At 41.3% G+C, this 19026-nt stretch overlaps 1 long non-coding RNA gene across 1 annotated transcript in view; it reads left to right on the plus strand.

Moving 5' to 3' along the window:
* The window catches only part of LOC125482959, a 111528-nt gene extending 92982 nt beyond the window's left edge, over window positions 1-18546 (plus strand). The window contains exon 9 of the long non-coding RNA XR_007261960.1: window positions 16782-18546. This is a non-coding gene — a long non-coding RNA (uncharacterized LOC125482959). The remainder of the gene's footprint in view (window positions 1-16781) is intronic.
* Window positions 18547-19026: the final 480 nt, after the last annotated feature.

The raw sequence follows: 19026 nt of genomic DNA on the forward strand, positions 1-19026 counted from the left end.
CCCTTCTTCATTTTCTGAAGAAGGGTCTAGGCCCGAAACGTCAGCCTTCCTGCTCCTCTGATGCTGCTTGGCCTGCTGTGTTCATCCAGCTCTACACCTTGTTATCTGAGGTTAATAGCAAGTTCAAATACATAAAGTGTATTGGTCAGTTATATAAGGATAAACTGTTCCTACTGTCAGAATGTTAAGTGTAACCAGAGGATGTAAATAGGCAAAAGAATCAGGGTGTAACAGATTTGTAGATTGTGACTCACAATTCTGCTGATGACCCAGTAATTGAAAATAGAAGCATGAATGCGGGAATGTTTGCATCGAGTCCCAAGGTATGCATGACTGAAGGTTTCCACAAGCAATCTTGGTGTTCCTTTAACAAGTGCTTCCACCTTGATGGATGGTCCTGTCACCAGTGGGTTTCAGTGACATGCATTTTCAAGGCTGGATGAAAAACTGCAGAAATCTTGTGACAGCTGGGGCTCAGTTAGTAATGTCCTTCCCTCTGAGGCAGACAGTTCCAATTTCAAGTCTCACTCCAGCAATGCCATCTTTCAAAGAAGACTTAAATTCAATTGCTTGAATAAATCAGGAAATAAAGTGTCATCTTGTTGTCAAATAGACTTTACTGACTGTCTGCTCAACACAAGTTTTATGAATTGATTCTTTGCTTCATTTCACATCCTCTGTCATCACCTTGTTATCATGATCAGGGGATCTAATTGAAGCATGTAAAATTCTAACTGGGCTACACAGACTAGATGCAGGAAGGAGGATATTTTCCCTGATTGGGGAGTCATAGTCATAAAGAGTTATACAGTCATCCAGCATAGAAACAGGCCCTTTGGCCCACCATGTTTAGACTGCACTAATCCTATTGGTACATAGTCTACTATGCCCTGGTATTTTAAATGCTCATCCAGATGCTTCTTAAATGTTTCAAGGGTATCTGCCTCTACCGTTCTGTCAGGCAGCACATTCCATATATCTACCATCTTCTGGGTGAAAAAAATTCCCTCTCCTATATCCTCAAAACCATTTGCTTCTCACCTTGTACTTGTGCCCTCTGGTCTTAGACAAGTCTGCCATGGGGAAGGATTCTCATGATCTAGTCTGTCTACGCCTCTCATAATTTTGTAAACCTCAGTCAGATCATCCCTCAGCCTCCTCTGCTCCAAGGAAAACAAGCCTAGCCAATCAATCTTTCCTCATAACTGAGATTTTTCATCCCAGGCAACGCCCTAGTGAATCGCCTCTACACTGTCTCCAGTGCACTCACATCCTTCCAATAATGTGGCTACCAGAACTGCATGTAGTATTCCACCTGGGGCCTAACCAATGTTTTATAAATTTGTAACAAGAATTCCTTGCTCCTATATTCAATGGGCCAGCTAATGAAGGTAAGCATCCCATACGCCTTCTTCACCACCCTGTCTACCTGTGCTGACATCTTCAGGGATCTGTGGACTTGTAACCAAGGTCCTTTGCTCCTTAGTACTCCCTAAGAACTTACCATTTATTATGTATGCCCTTCCCTTATTAGACCTCCCAAAATGCATCGGCTCGCACCTATAGGATTGAATTTCACCTGCCATTGCTTTGCCAATTTACCGGTTGATCAATTTATCAATATCAAACTATAGCCTGACACCACCATCCTCACTATCAACAACATCGCCAATTTTCGTGTCATTTGCAAACTTACTAATTCTACCTTTTATATTCACATCCATATTGTTAATGTAAATAACAGACAGAAAGTGTCCCAGCACTGAACTTTATGGTACACTGCTATTCACAGACTTCCAATCACAATAACAACTCTCCACCATCACTCTTTGCCTACTATTTATAAGTTAATTTTGGATCAGTTTGCCAAATTGCCTTGAATCCCATGGGCTCTTACCTTTTTTAAATTCATTCACAGGATGAAGATGTCACTGTCTAGGCCAACATTTAATGCCATCCCTAACTGCACAGAGTGCAGTTAACAGTCAACAACGTTGCTGTTGTTCTGGAGTCACATATTGTCCAGACTATGTGAGGATGGCAGTTTCTCTCAATAAAGCACATTAATGAACCAGATAGGTTTTTCCAAAAATTGACAATGGATTCACGGTAATTATTAGACTCTTAGTTCTAGATTTTTATTAAATTCAAATTCCACCATCTGTCGTGGCGTGGGTCTCTAGATTAACAGTCCAGCGATAATACCACTAGGCTGTCATCTTCCCTTTTGGACCAGTCTTCCATGTGGGACCTTGTCAAAGATCATACTGAAGTCTATGTAAACTAAATCAACTGCACTGCACTCATCAATATATTCAGTCACCCTTTCAAAAAATTCAGTTAAATTATTCAGACAGGATCTTCCTTTAACAAATCCATGCTGACTATCCCTGATCAATCCCTGCCTTTCCAAGTGTTAATTAATCCTGTCCTTTGGAATATTTTCCATTAATTTTCCCCTACCACTGATGTCAGACTAACTGGTCTGTAATTACCTGGTCGTTTCCTGCTGCCTTTCTTGAATAAAGGAACCACATTAGCTATCCCCCAGTCATCTGGCACTTTATGAGTGACTAGCCAAGTATTAAATATAACCACCAGGACCCTAGCAGTCTCCTCCCTTACCTCCCACAGCAGCTTGGGACACATCTTATCAGGCCCTGGTGATTTATGCACCTTTATGCTGGCTAAAACATCCCATACCTCCTCTCTATTAATTTAAAGTTTTGGAGAACCTCACAGTCCCACCTGGAATCCCTGCTACAATCTGTGCATACAGATGAATGCTAGGTTAGATGTTAGAGGGTGATTCTTGTCCCAGAACATCGGAGATTTGTGAACCTGGCAGGAGTCACAACAAACATCCGATATCCTTTTTAAATCTGTCAGAGTTGCATTTGGTACAAAGTAGGATTTGACGTTTTAAATTAATAAAGTTGCAGACTCTTTGCATTAGAAAACTTAGTGGTTTTCTACAGTAAAAGCGTGGGAAATGCAACCCCCATAAGCACCTTTGTATCCTCATCATAGAATCCCTACAGTGCGGAAATAGGCCCTTCGGCCCAACAAGTCCACATTGACCCTCAGAGCATCCCACTCAGACTCATCCTCCTAAACTACACATCCCTGATCACTATGGGCAATTTAGCATGGCCAATTCACCTAACCCGCACAAGTTTGGACTGTGGGAGAAAACCCATGCAGACACAGGGAGAATGTACAAACTCCACACAAACAGTCACCTGAGGGTGGAATCAAACCCAGGTCCTTGACACAGTGAGGCAACAGTGCTAATCACTGAGCCACTGCCACCTCAAAGTCTTCCATGTTGAACGTTCTGTACAATGTATGTTTACAGGCTGCCTATAAGCCATTATCCCAAGATTTGTCTGTGATCAATTCACATGTAGAACATCAAAGACTACACATTGCCCGCTGAATTTGCTAAAAATAGAACAAGTTGTACCCAAGCAAAAAAGGGAGACAAGTAAACTATTTCCACGTCTCATCTCCATGCAAAATGAAATTTGTTGTTGAGGGGGTTGGAAGCCTGTTTTTGCTCATCACAATTTAAAAAGAATGAGTAACTAAAGTAATCATGATTCTTTTAAAATTCTGTTTAAGCAAAAGGGTGGAGTCAATCCACCAAAGATTAATAACCTTAAAACAGATCTAATCAGGAGCTTTTCCCATCAACTAGTGATAGCATTCGTGGAATTAAAAACCTAGCCTTATAGTGACTATTGTAAGCACTGTTGATTAGGGGAAGTGATGGCCTAGTGGTATTCTTGCTGGACTGTTAATCCAGAGAGCCAGGTAATGTTCCAGGGACCTGGGTTTGAATCCTGCCATGGCAGATCGTGGCATTTGAATTTAATAAATATCCGGAATTAAGAGTCTAATGATGACTGTGAATCAATTGTTGGAAAAACCCATCTGATTCACTAATGTCCTTTAGGGAAGGAAACTGCCATCCTTACCTTGTTTGGCCTACATGTGACTCCAGACCCACAGCAATGTGGTTGACTCTGAACTGCCCTCTGGGCAATAAATGCTGCTTAGCCAGTGACATCCTCATCCTGCAAATGAATAAGTTAACTAACACTTTTTTGAGTCTTACACCACAGTAAAAATAAATAACTCAGTCAGCGGCTCTGGTTTGAATTACCCACAGAAATATCTGGACCGGAGAGAAATATAACAGGATGCTTATTCATTTTCACTCATTTTACACTCTCCCAAAGTCAAAAGTCCCACCACTGTGTGTATGATAAAGGTACATATTGTTCAGGACAGATTGTGAGTTATAAAACTAATCTCTCTCTGTTTTCACCATCTGTCAATGAGCAGTTTGCGATTTAACTTTTCTCCCTTTTTAAGCAATGGCAGCATATTTTCCCACTCCCTGTTTATGTACTCTGACATCATAAGGATTGCAACAACACTGCTATAGAATTAAGCCAGAAGTAGGGTGTTTCACACATGGGGAGAATATATTGCAACACAGGTACATTTACAGACATACAAGGAGAGGTTGATTCAAAAAAGATAAAAAGATTTTTCAATTAGCAACAACCCAAGTACAAAGGAACCAAGGGATATGGACATAAGAGTTTGAAGCAGTAAAGGAGGTTCAAGCCTGCTCCTCATCGAAAACAGTTCGTTACAAACTCCCGACAGTTACCTTGACTTTACATCCACACAGCCTGCTTCCTGTAAGGACTTCATTCTATTATTCCAGATTCTCCTTCTCTGTTTCATGGATCCTGATGATACTACCTTCTGCAGCGGTGTCTCAGAAATGACCATCTTTTTCCCCAATGCCAGGATTCCAACTCCCCTGGTCAACAGGGCCCTTAGCTGTGCCTGACCCATGTCCCCACACTTCTGCCCTCACACCTTTTATTCCTTCTCACAATAACTTTGGGTTCCCTTGGTCATCATTCCCATCCCACCAGCTTCCACATCCAGACTGAATTAAAAAAAAATCTGGAATTGAAAACCTAGCCTAATAGTGACCATTTTAAGCACTGTTGATTGTTTTAAAACCCATCTGGTTCACTAATGTCCTTTAGGGAAATAAATCTGCCACTCATGCCCTGGTCTGGTCTACATGTGACTCCAGACCCACAGCAAAGCGGTTGATTCTCAACTGCCCTCTAGGCATTTATGGATTGATAATAAATGTTGGCAAAGCCACTAAAGTCTGCATCTTATAAGAGATTAAAATATACATCTGCTCATTAATGTTCGTGTTTTTAAGATGGTGTCTAAAAGTCCAAAGCTGGAATTAGCAGTCGAGAATTGATTTGTGAGGATGGTTTATTGGCAAGCCATTTGTTGAGGAGCTTTATGTAACTTCTTCTCTTTAAAAAAAGTCTCTGCATAGGACTTCTGAGGCAGCTTTTCCAAAATTCAACATATGAAAATAGCAACATAGGAACAGGGTGGACCATTTAGCTGTTTGAGCCCGCTTCACTATTTAATATGATCATGGCTGATCATCTAACTCAGTACCCTGTTCCTGGTTTCTCCACATAGTATTTGATCCCTTTAGCCCTAAGAGCTATATCTAGATCCTTCTTGAAAATATTCAACACTTTGGCCTCAACTACATTCAGTGGCAGAGAATTACATAGGCTCACTGCTCTCTAGGTGAAGAATTTTCTCTCAATTCAATCCTAAATGGCCTACCCCGCATTCTTAAACAGTGATTCCTGGTTCTGAACTCCCTGGTCTTTGGAAACATCCTTCCTATGTTCACCCTGTCCAGTCCTATTACAATTTTATAGATTTGTATGAGATCCTCCCTCATTCTTCTAAACTCCAATGAAGATAGTCCTGACTGATCCAGCCTCTCTTCAAGGATCAGTCCTGCCATCTGAGGAATCAATTTGGTGACCTTTTGTTGCAATCCCTCCATAGCCAAAGCAACCTTTCTCAGATAAGGAGCCCAAAACTGCACACAATACTCTAGGTTTGGACTCACCAAGGCCCTGCACAATTGCAGCAGAATATACCTGCTCCTGTACTCGAATCTTCTCGCTATGAGGCCATCATACCATTCACCTTCTTCACCACCTATTGCACTTACATGTTTATCTTCAGTGACTGTTAAACAAGGGCACCCAGGTCTCATTGCATCTCCCCCTTTCCCAATCTATCACCATTCAGATAATAATCTGACTTTCTGTTTTTGCTACCAGAGTGGATAACCTCACATTTATCCACATTATACTTTATTTGCCCTGCATTTGCGCAGTCCCATCCAGCCTTGTGTCATCTGCAAAATTGGAGATAAACATTTAGTCCCCTCATCTAAATCTTTAAAATATACTAGAATGGCTGGGGTCCAAGCACTGTTCCCTGTGGTACCCCACTAATCACTGGCTACCACTTAGAAAAAGATCCGTTTATTTCTACACTTTGTTTCCTGTCTGACAACCAGATCTCTAACCATGTCAGTACACTACCCCAATCTGATGTGTTTTAATTTTACTTGCCATTTTCCTATGGGGGACCTCACTGAATGCCTTCTGAATGTCCAAGTAAACCAGGTCCATTGGTTCTCCTGATCAATTCTACTGATTACATCCTCAAAAAATTTCAATGGATTTGTCAAACATGACTTCCCTTTCATAAATCCATGCTGGCTCTGTCCAACCCTGTCATTGTTTTCCAAGTACTCTAATCAAATTAAATGGCAGAGCAGGCTTGAAGGGCTGAATGGCCTACTCCTGTTCCTTTCTCTAGGTTTCTATGTATATGAAGCATTAATTGTCTGGCTGATGCTAACTGTTGACAAGCTTCTTGAAGGCTGCTACTTAGTCCAGTCACAGGTTGTGGCAACCAAACTTGTCAGTCTGTTTAATGTACTTTCAAAGTAAATATATATACATATATCTATCAAACATTTTTTATTTAATCTGCTTGTAACAAATATTAGAGAGAAAGTCACAAATCAAATGCTATTTAGACGACTGTGTCATTCTGATGACTACACAGGTATTAGACTTTAGGGTGGCATGGTGGCTCAGCAGTAACATGGCTGCCTTACAGCACCAGGGTCCTGGATTTGATTCCAGCCTCGGGTGACTATCTGCGTGGAGTTTGCACATTGTCCCCGTGTCTGTGTCAGATTCCTCCGGGTGCTCCGGTTTCCTCCCACAGTCTAAAGTTGTGCAGGTTAGATGGATTGGCCGTGGTAAATTGTCCATAATATCCAGGGATGTGCAGGCTGGGTGGATTAGCTATGGGAAATGCAGGATTATCAGGGGATGTGGAGTCTGGCTGGGAAGGTCTTTGGAGGGTCAGTGTGGACTGAATGGGCCTAATGGCCTGCTTCCACACTGCAGGGATTCTAAGTAATACAGATAGCTTTGTAAAAAATTTAATAGATTAGATAAGACATTAAGTTAATGAGTTACAGTCAATAAATATTAACACCAGACAAGGTCAACAGGTCTTGGTTATAAGCAAAACTCTGATTAGGCACATACCAGTTGAACTTAACATCAGTCAGCTTGAATATGCATTAAGATTGTGGTGAATGTGAAAGGGAGAAAATTTGATAGCCACTGATAACAGGTACGGAGGCTGAGACGTGTTATTGACCAGCCAAGATGGAACAGTCCAGAGCCACATTTTTCAAAGTCCAGTGTTCCTCAGGGCCACCTTTCAAGACCATCTGCTGTCTCCTTTGTTGAAAGTCAGCAACTAGCTGTGCTGCTGCACTGAGGGAGCAAAGGCAGACAGAGGGCAGGCACTAAGGAATGTTCACAAATTTGGCTTGTAATGTTTATTTTGTGGTTACTTTTTTTTGCATTGGAGTCAATAAGACAGGACAGGCAAGGAAAGGGATTGTTGGTGAACGGGAATTAAAGTTGTGGTTGCTGATATTGCATTTGGATAAACTCTGCACAGGCAGCCAGTCATAAATGGGCTGTCTACATGGTCGCCACCCTTTGTCTCCTTCCCCATTCTCCAATTGCTTCTTCATATGACCCTCCTTCTCCCTCTCATACGTTTGCTCTTAACTGCTCACCATGTAGCTGCTGACAAGAGCTAGCTCAATAATGACAAGTATGCAGCAGACCACCATAAGCCCGGACACTTACTTTGCTGCATACTGATAAAAATAGTGGACGGCAGGCTGCAAGATGTTACAAATATCTCCAGCTCCAGTTTGAAAGGAACAAAGTCCATCACAATGATCTGCATGCCAGGCACTGATAATGTGATCCTTGCTTTCCACTGAGGCTTCAGAAGTTGTTGATTTAGTGAGGACATCTTTGCAGAAGACACTGGACACATCGTTTCTCACCAAGGCTCAGGTTGGTGATTTACTTCCCCAACAGCCTGGTTGAATCTTCCCTCCTGCCAGGCTTCTCTTTCTCTCATCCTCCTGCCTCTTCTAGCAGTTTGCCCTCTTTTTGCCCTCCTTTCATTCTCAATATCATGCTGTATTCCAAGGGTCATGCTAACTAGTACAGCCTTCTCTAAGAGCAATTGGTTTGTACAGGAGCCTTGAACTCAGTAAATACACTTTCAGCACTTGCTACATCACTCCCTCTATACTCTTGGAACATAAAACAAATGAAGGAAGTGCCAAACACTTGTAGAATCAAAGCAAGTCAGCAACAAATATTGATATGATAAGGTAATAAAATCAAGCCAAAGTAGGATAAGGAAGGGAGAGTAAAGTTAAGCTAAGGGAAGAAAGCTCAAAACTAAGTAAATAAGAAAGTAATAATTGAATAAGCTTTCTATTGGTTTTATTGTTTTTATGGCCTCGTTAACCTACTTTAAGTAATTAATTAAGACTAGGTTTAAGGTTAAGACATGACAGCATAGGTTGGTTGAGTGGCCTGTAATATGTAAGAAGTCTGGGACCCCATTGGTGTCCTGGATAACTATATGTGCAAGAACTGCTTCCAGCTGCAGAAACTTGAACCTCATTTTTCAAAGCTTAGGCAACAACTAGAGACACTGAGGAGCACCTGTGAGGCTGATGTATAGCACATTCAGAGAGGTGGTCACATCATAGCTTAAGGGCCTGGGGGATGGAAGGGAATGAGTAACCACCAGATAGAGAAAGAGAAAGAGGCAGGTACTGCAGGAGTCCCCTGGGGTCCCAAGCACAATCCGTTTTCCATTTTGGAAGATACTCAGGGCATTGTTTCCTTAGGGGATTGCAGTCAGAGCCATGTTTATGGCACCGTGACAACTCAGGAGGGAAGGAAACTGAAAGGATGGATGATAATGCTGGAGAAGCCATTAGTTATGGAAAAAGACAGGTTTTTCTGTAACCATCAACATGACTCCAGAATGAAATGTTGCCTCCTTTAGGAAGGATGTTGTAAAACTTGAAAGGATACAGAAAAAATTTACAAGGATAGTGCCAGCGTTGGAGGGTTTGAGCTATAGGAAGAGGTTGAATATACAGAGGCTATTTTTGCTGGAGCATCAGAGGCTAAGGTGTGACCTTATAGAGGTTTATAAAATCATGAGGAGCATGAATAGGATGAATAGTTAAGGTCTTTTCCCCAAGGTAGGGGATCCCAGAACTAGAGGGCATAGTTTTAAAATGAGAGGGGAAAGATTTAAAAGGGACCTAAGGGGTAGCTTTTTCACTCAGAGGATGGTATGTGTATGGAATGAGCTGCCAGAGGAAGTGGTAGAGGCTGGTACAATTATGACATTTAAAAGGCATCTGTTCGGATATATGAATAGGAAGGGTTTAGAGGGATATGGACCAAATGCTGGGAAATGGGACCAGAATTATTTAGGATTTTTGGTTGGCATGGATGAGTTGGATCGATGGGTCTGTTTCCATATTGTACAGCTCTATGACTCTATGGCTTATAACTACTGAGGGACATTATTATGGGTGGGGAGGGGTGGTGGTGTTGAAAAGCCAGAGGTTTTGATCCATTTTGGTATGAATGAATTAGGTGGGAAGGAGAATGTGGTCATGTAATCAGAATTTAGTGGACATTAATAGAGTCGGACAGGACTGACTGGAACAAGAGGTTGGCAAGAGAAAGAGTAATTGAGGGCTATCTTCAAAGGGGAGATGGTTCAGATACAATCGAGGTATCTTCTCTCAAATGGGAAATATAGAACAAATAAATCCAAAGATCCTTGGATGGCAAAAGAACTTAAGATAAAGGAGAAAAAGTGTATTATGGTGGGTATCTCAATAAATTGAGAACCAACATGAATAGCAAAGGTTCAGAGGTTAGGTGAAAATGCAAATAGAGAAGTGAAGAGGAATTATGAGAAAAGACTGGCAGTTAACATAAAGGAGTTCCTCAAGGTCCTCCCTCAAGGTCTTCTGTTGACTTTAATTAGTAAAAAAAATGGCAAAAGGGCTGATTAGGGACCAAATAGGGAATTTACATCAAGTGGCAATGTGCATGGTAAGGTGTTAAATGAATTCTTCTCATTTGTCTTTACAGGGCATGGTGATAGACGAAACAACCAAAGTGTTCAAAATTGATAAGGGAGAAGGGTTGAATAGAATGTAGGCAATTAAATTTGACGAGGTACCGGCACCAGATGAGATGCATCCAAGAATTTTGGAGGAGGTGAGAGTGGAAATTGCAGGGACACTAGCCATAATCTTTCAACCTTCCCAAGACTCAGGGGAGGTGTCAGAAGACTTGAAAATTGCAAACATTAAGCCTCGTTCAAGAGTTGTTGTAAGAATAAGCTCAGCAATTACAGACCAGTCAATTTAAGTTCTGTGGTGGGGGGATGGGTTCACAGAGACAATTATCTGGGGTAGAATCAGTTGTCACATGGGAAAAAGTTGGTTGATTGGAAAGACTCAGTGTGGTTTTCTCAAGGGGAAGTCATGTTTAACTAGTTCTAAGGGTCACCGGACCCAAAACGTTAACTCTGATTTTTTCTTCACAGATGCTGCCAGACCTGCTGAGCTTTTCCAGCAACTTCTGTATTTTTTCCTGATTTACAGCATCTGCAGTTCTTTCGGTTTTTACTTAGTATTTAACTCACTGCCACATCTCTTCTAGGCATGCCCAACTTGAAGAAGTTCTGCTCCTCTCTCCGATAGGATTTCTGTTCCAATCTTTCTCTTGTCCACCCACATTAATTGCACTGTCAGTCCTGGTGTTTGACCGAGTATTTGCTAAAACTCATTTCCAAAGCCATATCACATTCCTCAGTGACTGCCTCCGGCTCAGACTCACCCCACGTGGATTCCAACTTGAAGTTTCATCCCTCATATTTTGAAACCTCCCCAGGATCACAGATATTTCATCTCTTCCTATCTTGACTCAGACTTCTCTCTCCTGGTCCAATCCCTACCCACGTACATCCGTGATTCCTCTGATGCTTTATGCAATTTTCAAAACTTCCAGTTTGCAGGTTCCAGCCGCTTCCTCTTTACAATGGACGTGCAATCCTTTTACACGTCCATTCCCCACCAGGAGGGTCTTAGGGCTCTCCGCTTCTTCCTGGAGCAAAAACTTGAACCGCCCCCACCCTCCACCGCTTGGCCAAACTCGTCCTTTAAAAAAAATGAGTTCTGAGGAAGGGTCACTGGACCTGAAACATTAACTCTGATTTTTTTTTTCACAGATGCTGCCAGACCTGCTGAGCTTTTCCAGCTACTTCTGTTTTTGTTCATATTTAACAAACTTGTTGGAGTTTTTTTTTAAAGAGATAACAGAAAGGCTTGATTAGAGTAATGCTACTGATGTAGTGTATATAGATTTCCAGATGGCATTTGATACAGTGCCATACAACAGATTTGTGAGGAAAGTTATAGGTCATGGAGGAAAAAGGGACAGTACCACATGGATACAAAATTGTCTGAGTGGTAAGATACAGAATGTAATGGTCAATGGATACTTTTTGAGCTGGAGAAAGGTTTGTAGTGGATTTCTCCAGGGTTTATTATCAAGACCCTTGCAATTCCTGATAAATAAATGATCTAGATCTTAGCATAAGGGGAACAATTTCAAAGTTCACTGATGACATGAAACTTGGAAAAATTGTAAACTATGTAAACACTGTAGAACTCTAAAACGATCTAGACAAGTTGGTGGAGTGAGCAGATAGATGGCAGATGATGTTCAATGCAGAGAAGCATGAAGTGGTGCATTTTGGTAGGAAGAACATAGAAAGATGATATAAAATAGAGGGTTTTAATATAGAGTTCTAAAGGAGGTGCAGGAACAGAGGGCCCTTGATGTTTTATGCACAGATCATTGAAGGTATCAATACTGGTGGAGACAGCGCTAAGTAAAGCATACAGCATTCTCAACTTTATTAATAGTGGCATAGACTACAGGAGCAAAGAGGTGATGTTGAACTTGTCAAACCTGGAATATTGTATACTGTTCTGTGCATAACATTATAGGAAAGGTGTGAATGAACTGGAGGCTGTGTAGAAGAGATTTACAAAAATAGTTCTAGGGATGAGAAACTTGGATTATGAGGTTAGACTGAAGAAGTTGGGATTGTTAACCTTGGAGAGAAGAAAGCAAAGAAGAGATATGATAAAGGCTTTCAAAATCATGAGTGGGCTGGACAGAGTACATAGGAAAAAACTGTCACTGACTGTAAAATGAACAAGAATGAGGGACATAGATTTAAAGTGATTTGCAAATGAATATGACAATCCTAAACAGTGACTTGACCCAAAAATGTGCCACTAAAATAGACACCATTTTGCAGTTCAAAAGATGTTTAAATGCACCCATGAAACAGGCAGAATTACAGCCTGAGTCAGTCAATAAGGGAGCGTGGATGTCTACATGATGTTGTTTTTGGAACAAGTTGCTTTTCTGCTGATAATTATGGTGTAAAGGAGCAGATTGTCTGAATACTGTAATCAAATTTGTCATATGCTTAGTCTATGATAATGAAACCCCAGTAATGTATAAGATGCACTGCAAACATTCCCCAATGCACCTTCCAAATGCATGACTACTTCTATCTAGAAGGATAAGGGCAGCAGATACATGGCAACACCACTACCTGCAACTTCTCCTCAAAGCCACTCACCATCCTGACTTGGAAATATATCACCGTTCCTTCACGGTCGCTGGGTCAAAATCCTGGAATTCCCTCCCTAATGGCATTGTGGGTCATTCTCCAGCACAGGGATTGGAACGATCAAAGAAAGCAGCTCACCCCCCCTCATCTTCTCAAGGACAAGTAGGGATAGGCAATTAACGGTAACCAGCCAGCGATGCCCATATCCCAAAGGTGAATTAAAAAAACACATTTTCAACTTGACAGTTAATTTTTCTAAAACATCATAGGAAGATGATAGGACAAGAAGCTTGAGAGGCAAGATGTAAATGTCAGTTATTGTGACATTATGCCACATGTGTGTTATCTTCTAAAATACATGCATGCATTTTAGACTCGGGGAAATGTAATGTGTTAATCTCATATCAGATCTGCTTGATCAGCCGTGTGAACATATCTACATACTGCACACTGAATCACCCAAACGTTCCACCAACTGTTCATTTTGTAATCAGTCCTTTGTTAGGATTGGTGAGTGAGAGTTTCTGAAGAAATCAGGTTTTGCATTGAGTTGGCTTCCCTCCAGCTTGTTTATTAACTCTGGCACAAGTTTAGAAGAGGAACTGAAACATCAGTGATAAAAATGATAAAACAAGTAGATAACTGTTCTAAATGAAAAACAGATATGCTGTCTATGCACAGTAGGTGTGTAAGCATCTGAAAAGACTAAAATCAGATTAATGTTTTGGTTCCAATCCCTTTGACTGAACTAATAAAAAATCAGTGCCGGACTGATTGAGATGTAATTAAAATTTTGTGTGCTTGTGTATCATAGTAACTTGTCTGTGGTATATTTACACAATCTGTTCAATTTCTCCTTGCTGCAATATTTGCACATCAACAAATTTTATGATGAGTCTCACAATTTTGTGCATCTTGGGTAGAGCAAAGCTGTTGGGAGCATATATTATATTATTAAACATAGAGATGGCAGCCAGCTCAACCTGTCATTCATAATGAATAGAAAATCCAACAGGCTCAGACCCTTCACATCCAGCATCATGTTGTGTGCTCCTGAAATATAATGGTGTGCACCAGGAGCACAAACCTTACCTCTCTTTTGGCAATTCTGTGATACACTGGTGTAAGTCATGCGCTTAAGTTTGCTGTAAATTTATTTCAGACTTCAGTCAGTCTTTTCTACTGAATTTGTTTTCTAATTTTTATGTACTTCCTCTTCCCTTCCTTGAAGGGTACAAGGAATCCTCTCAAGTGACCATTCTTAATGTTTTCATTGTGACATTGAGTGTTAGCAGTTTATTTGATTGTGAACTTGTGGGAAACAGATCATACTCATGTCATTGAACATAAATGGAGCTAGAACTCTTGGTAGACTCTAATACTCTCTATTCTTGCACTGAGGTCATTCACAATGCATGTATTTATTTTATATTAATCCATTTCCTTTCCTTTCAAACAATGGCAATTGCCATTCTGTGACTATCTTTCACTGCATATGTGCAATACAAGTATATGCTTACTGCTCACATATACACCATAATTTGAAGGCAAAAATTTATTTTATGTATTAATTACAATATCCCAGAAGAAATTTGGATTTTTTTTATGCACAACACCATGGAAATAGCTGTGCATAACCAGTAATATTTCTTTATCTGTTAATTAAACTTAATTTATTAACACACATTTTAATTTAACGTATGTGTAAACTAGTGTCTGCTACCACACCACCTTTTGCAGAAAATCATTACATAGAATATACAGCACTGAAAGAGAAAATTCAAATCAACTAGTCTGTGTTGATCTCCTTCCATTATATCGCCAGTTGGTACAATACAAAAATTGCACAACCCATTATTAAAGAAAGAGACATGCTGTGTCCATGAGGAATGCCAAGTTTCAAAGGGAGCCATTGTTTATGTTGCATCGTAGAAAAGCCCTGATTGGTTGGCAAATTGACTCTGATTGGTTGACACATTGCCATGGAAAATTCACCAGGCAACTATTGCCATCCACCTTTTTGTTTCATCCCAATCTGACCTAGTCCCATTTGCCAGCATTTTGCCCATATCCCTCTAAATCCTTCCTATTCATATATTCATGCAGATAACTTTTATATGTTGTAATTGTACCTCCTTCTGCCACTTCCTCATTGAAAGTTACAAGTTTCTGAGGAGGCTTGACAGGGAAGATGTTAAGAAGGTGTTCTCTCTATAGTGTGCAGTTCTGATTGCCACACTATAGGAGGAATCCGATTGCACTAGAGATGGTGCTGAAGAGATTCACCAGGATGTTGCTTGGGCTGGAGCAATTGAGCTATGAAGAGAGACTTGATAAGCTGGGATGCTTTCCTTAGAGCAGCAAAGGCTGATTGAGGTGTACAGACTTATGCGGAGCATACATAGAGTAGATAGGAAGATACTTTTCCTCTTAGTAGAAGCATCAATAACCAGGTGACACGGTTTTAAGGTAAGAGATAATAGGTTTGGAGAGGATTTGAGAAAAACTGTTTTCATGCACAGAGTGGTATGTATCTGGAACTCTCCGCCTGAGAGGGTGATAGAAACAGGAACCTTTGAGACCTTTGACAACTATTTAAATGGGCGCTTGAAATACCATAGTATACAAGACTGCAGGCCAAGTGCTGGAAAATGGATTAAAATAGATGGATGTTTGATGATCAGCACAGGTAAGATGTGCTGAATGGCATCTTTCCATGCTGTGTAAACTCTATGACTCTAATGAGTGAGGGAACCTGAAAACAGAGGACATAGTTACAAGATAAGGGGAAACTCATTCAAAATGCAGATATGAAGGAATTTCTTGTCTCAGAGAGTAGTGAATGTCTGGAAATGTCTACCAAGAGAGTTATGGACTGTGCAGTACAGTGCAATGCTACTGTTGTCTTGAAATACTACCTCTGACTAAAACTACCTAAAATCTGTATCTTACAATCCTGATGCTGTATATATGAAGTCGATGCATGTTATGCCTTTCCAGTTTTACATTTTCCTAACATTTCTTTTAAAATAACTTTGTTATCAATTTTCTCCTCTCTTCCACAATTATCAAGGCAATAACTGACCTTAAATGTAACCTGCAGGGGAAGTTTCATAATGCTGAGTTCAGCTGTGTGAGTAGTCATACAGACAAAAACCCTGACTGAGGTGCCACACCACATGGCTATGAATGGCCTGGATGGATTCAGATAACCGGAGGACTTGATGGAGGAAATAGAATATCAGTAGTGGCCCAGTAAGACATACAGACAGACAGTCAAAATGGAGCAGACACAGATATCTGTGGAGCTCAATGCCAGGAGTCAACCCCTAAAGATTTTGACAAAGTGCTGCAAAATGTTCAGTGGTTTCACATCAGTGGCAAAGATCAGTGTATCTTTAGTGGCCAAATTCTTCTAACCATTAGCCTCAGACTCTGCTCAATTCACCACGTCTCCATCACTGTACAATACCAATAATCTTTGATCAATCAGGACATATTCAGAACATTAGAACATAGGAGAAGGAAGGGAGAAGGCCACCTAGACAGCTCCCTTTGTTTGCTCTGTCTGTGGAGAAATCATCCCAAGTTTAATGTCATAATGTGCATAGGCACCCTCACACAGAGTGTAGCATGCAGCATACTTTACATCCACATTTCAAGAGTTTCATACATTTTACATATTGAGCCATGACCAGGTATAGTACCTAGTTAGATTCACAACATGCACTAAAATACTTCCTTCTTTCTTTCAGAACAAGATGACACATATCAAAAGTTACAAAATGTAACCGGAGGGGAATAGAAGTGCCTGCATGTGGTAGCATGCCAACTCAGACTGCTGGCAACATGTCTGTGGATTTCAATGTGCAAAGAGGCTTCCTGAGTATCACACACTCCAGCAATCTCTTATATAGCTATTTCTGTCTAAAGGGAGTGGCAGTGGCTACATTGGATATTTTGTTCTCTTTCAGGGCGACAGCATTCATCCACCCAACCCCACCTGTCTGTCAATGTTCCTGCTCTTTGCCCATGAACGACACAGCCAGACTATTGCCAGACCAAGTGATGAAATGACGCAGTGCTCACCCAGATCATCTAGACCTAGAACTACTAAAAATGGTCCTGCAGATCCATCTTCCCTTTTCCCAGAAAGTCAGCAGCCTTTCACCAGCTATGATACAGTCAATGGAGTAGAATTGTGTAGGCGAACTAGGCCAGGCAGATGCACACAGAAAAAAAGTGCTAAGAGATGTATAAGGGTGATTAGTTGGCTTGTGGTTGCAAAATGACATTGTTTCATTTATGAATGTTGATTTTATGATGCTTTCATTGATTGCTAACGATTGCCAATAACAGTGAATATGTGTAGTATGGAACCATTGGTGAATGGGGAATTGCGGTTTTGTTTAATGACATTAAACTTGGGATGATTTCTCCATAGACAGAGCAAACAAAGGGAGCTGTCTAGGTGGTCTTCTCCCTTCCTCCTCCTCCTGTTCCGCCTCCTCCTGCTCATGCCCTTGCACCTTAGCTGCTTTAGTAGGTGCCAAGGATGGTTCCTCATGAGATCAAAGTTGTGCGGTGTGCAACAGACTATCATGAGATTTGACAGTCACAGACAAGTGCTACAGGGCTCCGACAGAACATTTCAGGCAGTGGAAGTGTTTCAAAATGTCAATAGTCTGCTGTCTGGTGTATCAAATTTTGAGTAGCAGCATACCTTTCCTTGTGTGTGTGCTATACAAGTGTCAGTAGGTTACACAGTGGAATCATTAGCTGCGTCATCAATTTGTCAGCCAACTGTGACCCTTTAGTTTGCTATGGTGGTCAAATGGAGCTGACATAGCTATCAGCTACAGAAAGAAGGATTCATGACTGCTGCCGGATGATTTTATGATTGTATGAATCCCTACCTATAACAGTGGGAATGTATGGTTGCACATAAGAAAGTGAATCCCTTTCAGTTCTAATACTAAGCAGCAATAACAAATGAGTGCCTGCAAAGCTATGTGCTTGAAGTCCATGGCACCATGAGGAAGGATGCAATTATGGCGAATCTCTGGAGTTACTCTTTCTGGCAAGAGAGAATGAAACTTAATTCTCATTGAGCAATGGACCTGAATAACCTCCCTTATGCAAAAGTGAATGGCAACCAATGAGATTTTACAAATAACTTCAAATACAGCCTGGGAACTAGGTATATAAAGTTTTACCTCTGAAGTCACCTTCAGTATCTGGTGATGCTGCCTATCCGTGCTCTGATGTTGTAAGATGTCAGTGAGAACATTGTCTCACACATTGTTCCTTGTGCGGTCTTCAGTAAGTCAAATTTCTTTCTGAGCACGAGCTGGATATGGCCTTTTCCCAAGATGTTTCTCCTCCATCTCCTTCTTCCTGATTATCCTCTAAGTCTTAAAGTATTCAAAGTGGAATGTCCACTCATGCACATGCATCTGCTTTATGCACAAACCCTGAAACCAGCCAAAACTCCTTCAGCGATAATAGGAACTGCAGATGCTGGAGAATCTGAGATAACAAGGTGTAGAGCTGGATGAACACAGCAGGCCAAGCAGCATCATAGGAGCAGGAAGGCTGACGTTTCAGGCCTAGACCCTTCATCAGAAATGGGGGAGGGGAAGGGGGTTCTGAAATAAATAGGGAGAGAGGGGGAGGCAGATTGAAGATGGATAGAGGAGAAGATAGGTGGAGAGGAAACAGACAGGTCAAAGGGACGGGGATGGAGCCAGTAAAGGTGAGTGTAGGTGGGGAGGTAGGGAGGGGATAGGTCAGTCCAGGGAGGACGGACAGGTCAAGGGGGCGGGATGAGGTTAGTAGGTAGGAGATGGGGGTGCTGCTTGAGGTGGGAGAAGGGGATAGGTGGGAGAAAGAACAGGTTAGGGAGGCGGGGAAGAGCTGGGCTGGTTTTGGGATGCGGTAGGGGAAGGGGAGATTTTGAAGCTTGTGAAATCCACATTGATACCATTGGGCTGCAGGGTT

The sequence above is a fragment of the Rhincodon typus genome, chromosome 4 (assembly GCF_021869965.1).
Source record: "Rhincodon typus isolate 14 chromosome 4, sRhiTyp1.1, whole genome shotgun sequence".
Classification (NCBI taxonomy): Eukaryota; Metazoa; Chordata; class Chondrichthyes; order Orectolobiformes; family Rhincodontidae; genus Rhincodon; species Rhincodon typus.